The 4,178-nt window shown below is 52.3% G+C and overlaps 1 protein-coding gene across 2 annotated transcripts in view; it reads right to left on the reverse strand.

Annotated features, from left to right (window-relative positions):
• ZBTB25 (zinc finger and BTB domain containing 25) overlaps positions 1-356 on the reverse strand; it is a 4,646-nt gene extending 4,290 nt beyond the window's left edge. Inside the window, exon 1 of one of the 2 annotated variants that reach the window (XM_014951570.1) lies at positions 294-356. The gene's annotated coding sequence lies outside the window, so the exon portion shown is untranslated. Of the gene's footprint in view, positions 1-26; positions 146-293 lie in introns of those variants that run through there. The other variant, XM_014951567.1, reaches the window with a different exon arrangement.
• Positions 357-4,178: the final 3,822 nt, after the last annotated feature.

A 4,178-nucleotide genomic window follows, 5' to 3' on the forward strand; every position in this document is an offset into this window, starting at 1 on the left:
TCCTCCGCGCCCGCGCAGCCGCTTACCCGCGGAGCCCGCCCCGGCGTGATGGGGGTGGGCGCTGCTTTCCGCACCCCCCCGCGCTTCCTGCCGCCGCCGCCGCCACCGGGGCGGGCTGGGGGCGGTTCGGGCAGCGCCTCCCCCGCTCCCCCGCCTGGAAAAGGCGAGGGCGGCCCCTTTTGCGCCGTCGCTGCGCGGCTGCTGCGCGGCCCCGGAGGGTGTTTTGGAGGGGAGCGGCCCCCGGAGGGTGTTTTGGGGGGGTGAGGGGGTGGGTGTTTCGCTTCTTAACTCACCCTGTGACAGCGTTTGAGCTGCTCAGCCCCTTGGTGGAAGTGGGGTGGGTTTTTTTTGTTGGGTTGGTTTTGTTTGGTGTTTTTTTTTAACAGGAAAAAAAAAAAAACCAAACCAAACCTCTTTAACAGGCGCCTCCCCGCTCATGAAAATGGACGTGGAGATACGATCTGGGCTTTTTCTCTCCACTCCCACTCCCTTGAATCCTGTGGACGCCCCGTTTGTCTCTCGGGTCTCCTCCAATCAGCGTTATTAATTTTTAAACCCGGGTTATTTTGGGCGAGAGCAGCCGCGCTGGGTCCGGCTGCAGGCGGAGGAGGGGGTACCACCACCACCACCCCCAGCCCCGACCTGGACCCTCCTGGAGGGTCCCCCCTGAGCCCTAGGGAACCGCAGTGGACACCACTTTGGTGTTCAGCACCACCTCGGAGCCATCCTTCCCACGGATTTTAACTGAAGGCTTCCTCAACCTGCTTAAACTTCCAACCCCTGCAGCCTCCTGCTGCCACCAGGTTAATTTGGTGTCCACAGGTTCGGGTTGGGTTTTTTTGGGGTTTTTTTTTTGGCTGGAAAAGGCAGGGAAAATCACTGGTTTGTTGTGTTTTTCCCTGGTTTTGGTGTCGTTTCAGAGCTCCATCACTCCCACCTCCTCAGTGTCTCTCCTGGCTTCAGGGCCTCTGCAGAAGACATTTGGTGCCTTGGATCCCTGCTCTTGGTTTTCTCTCAGCATTTGATACTTCGCAGTTTATTTTCCCATTGCAGTCCCATAAATGTGATTTATTTTAATTTTTTTTTTTATTTTTAATTGGGCTGTTCCCGAATCCTAAGGGCAAACGATGCCCCTGCCCCCCCAGGGACCATCATTCCCTCCCGTGTTTGCGCAGCAGCAGGACTGAGAGTCAATGGAGCTGCTGCTCCTATAAACACTGGTTTTCTTCCCCAAAAAGGTTGGCCATAGGTGGCTCGAGGTTTTGTACTCCATTCTGGGTTATTTAACATATTTATCAACCTGTGTACAGAGTGACTGGCTATTTGCAGATGGCATGTTATTTATTTAAATGATTAATTATTTACATGTTATCTAGGTTGACTGGGGGCCCAGAGAAGACTTTGAAGAGCTTCAGAGAAACCGGAGCCAAAGTGATGGAAGTGACAATGAGAAATGAAATTTCGGCGTTTTGCTGCAAAACGCGGGTGATGGTATCGTGTCCCTCGGCAGATACAAACTGATAACAGCCCGCACCGATGGGTCAAATAAGAGACCAGGAGATAATCGCAGCGATCTTGACGAGCGCTTCTGCTTACCCCTCCTACTGTGTGGCCAGAAAATAATAATTATTAAAAAAAATAAATAAATTACAAAGGCAAGAGCGGTAGGAGGGCGCTGAGAGAAGGGGGGACTGTGAAAAAGGGGGGAGTGCCAAAAAGGGGGGAGTGCCAAAAGGGGGGTCTGCCTTGTGCCCCATCTCACTGGAGGTGGCAGGAGCCCCTGGTGGGCTCTCTGTGCTCCCACTGCCCTTGGAGCCGGAGAGAAAAAAGACCCTCAAGCCAGGAGAAAAAAAAAACAAAAACCAACAACTTTTTCGGCGCGATTTGAAAACCACGTCTGTGTGGGCTTGTGGAGGCCATTTATTCAACTTCCTATCAAACAGGAAAAGCGACAGAGAAGTCGCGCTGCGGGGGTCCCTCCACCTCTGGCGGGGGCTGGTGCCTCACGCGGCCTTCACGCTGCCACGGGCCTCCCAGCCCTCGGCCACGGCTGCAGCGGGGTGAGGTGGGGTGGGAAAGGAGGGGGATTTTTCAGAGACACATTTCGAAAGCTCCACTTTTATTCCCTAGGGGTTAGAAAATCCCCGGATGGGCCCAGGTGACATCCCATTTGGAAACTGGGATTCTATTTGGTTTGTCCTGTCGGCTTTCAGAGGGAAAGAAGGATGCTTTAGGGAAACGTTTGGAGTCAGGGAAGCAGGGATCTGGGGTGGTATGTTTTAACATTGTTGCATTTTATTTTGTTGTGCTTTTTTTTGGTTGTTGTTACTTTTGTCATTTTCAAACTTGTAATCAAACCTATTAAGTTTGCTACAATTAAATTTTTCCCCGTGGGATGGTCTGGAGCTTGGAGGGATCTTGGATGGTGGCAGCAAACATCAAAAGGGCTGGTGTCTCTCCAAACTGTCCGAATGAAGGAGCTGTGAAGATTAAAGGCTTCCGATGCTTTTGCTAAATGAGAAATGTCACTTTTGGGGGTGGAAAAGTCAAGTGGCAGGACCCCAAGGGATGCCTGACCTGGCAGATATTTTCTGGTGGCCCCACGGCAGCCTCGGGAAATCCCAGTCGCTCACTTGGGCCTGCTGGAGAGGAGCTGGGTGTTGCTGGACTGGGAGAGGTGCGATGGGAAGAGGACCTGGGAAAGCTCCCAGAAAGGAAGGAATTTAAAAAAAACACCCCAAAAACAAACTGTCCTGGGGATCTGTGATAAAGCACGGCGGGGGCTACCAGGCCCTGGGCTCCCTGCGTCCTCCTAGAACGCCCAGGGGGAAGGCAGTGATATTAACGTGTGAAATTGCAGCAAAAAAAGGGTATATAAATATAAAATACTGTCTCATGCAACTCGCAGTTGCTTTTTCTTGTGACTTGCAATGAAACTGTGGCAGGGAGGGGACCGTAAGGCCGCCGGGAGAGAACTCCACAGGGGTAACCAACACTTCCCCGTTAGCACCAGTCATGGCTGGTTTGGGGCAGAGGAGGAGGAAGAAAAGGAGAGGACACCCCATCACTTCATCTCCGGTCTGCTAGTCTGAATCCAATCCGTATTAGCAGCCGTGAAGTTGTCACCTGACAGTGAACTGGCCCGTGTGAAATGAGTTGGCAGAACTTCTCCTGTCCTACTAAACGCAAGACTCAGTGATCTCTTCTTCTCCTCCTCTTTTGCCCACCTGTGCATGCCCTTCTCAAAAATGGAGATGATATTGGCCACCATAACGAAGACAGAGCCTGTACAGAACTGACTTCTGAGCTCAGAGACGTCATGAACGCAAGAAAACAGAACCAGCGCAACAAAATATAAGCATCCACATGGGAAGTTCCACTTAAATAGGAGGAAGAGCTTCTTTGGGGTGAGGGTGGCAGAGCCCTGGAAGAGGCTGCCCAGGGAGGGTGTGGAGTCTGGATCTGCTAGTCTGCTAGTCTGAATCCAATCCGTATTAGCAGCCGTGAAGTTGTCACCTGACAGTGAACTGGCCTGTGTGAAATGAGTTGGCAGAACTTCTCCTGTCCTACTAAACGCAAGACTCAGTGATCTCTTCTTCTCCTCCTCTTTTGCCCACCTGTGCATGCCCTTCTCAAAAATGGAGATGATATTGGCCACCATAACGAAGACAGAGCCTGTACAGAACTGACTTCTGAGCTCAGAGACGTCATGAACGCAAGAAAACAGAACCAGCGCAACAAAATATAAGCATCCACATGGGAAGTTCCACTTAAATAGGAGGAAGAGCTTCTTTGGGGTGAGGGTGGCAGAGCCCTGGAAGAGGCTGCCCAGGGAGGGTGTGGAGTCTGGATCTGGAGATCTTCAAGCCCTGCCTGGATGCTCCTGAGTGATGTGCTCTGGGCAACCCAGGGGAGTTGGACTGGATGGTCTCTAGAAGGGCCCTTCCGACTCCGACAGATCGGTGATTTCCCTCAGAGATGAGGAAAATGAGAATTTCCTTGCCTGGCCTGACTGTAATTTTCCCTTTGGCTGCAGAATCACCGCCCCGTGCTCCTTAGAGCGCCGACGGGCGGGCAGTTTCTGATGAAGGCTCATAATAAATAATGCCAATAATCATTCTATCTCTATTTTGGGGTGGGGAGGGGGATGCGCGGCTCCAGGCCCGGGGGGTACCGGA

This window comes from Calidris pugnax, unplaced genomic scaffold, assembly GCF_001431845.1.
Source record: "Calidris pugnax isolate Ruff unplaced genomic scaffold, ASM143184v1 scaffold183, whole genome shotgun sequence".
In the NCBI taxonomy this organism is placed as follows: domain Eukaryota; kingdom Metazoa; phylum Chordata; class Aves; order Charadriiformes; family Scolopacidae; genus Calidris; species Calidris pugnax.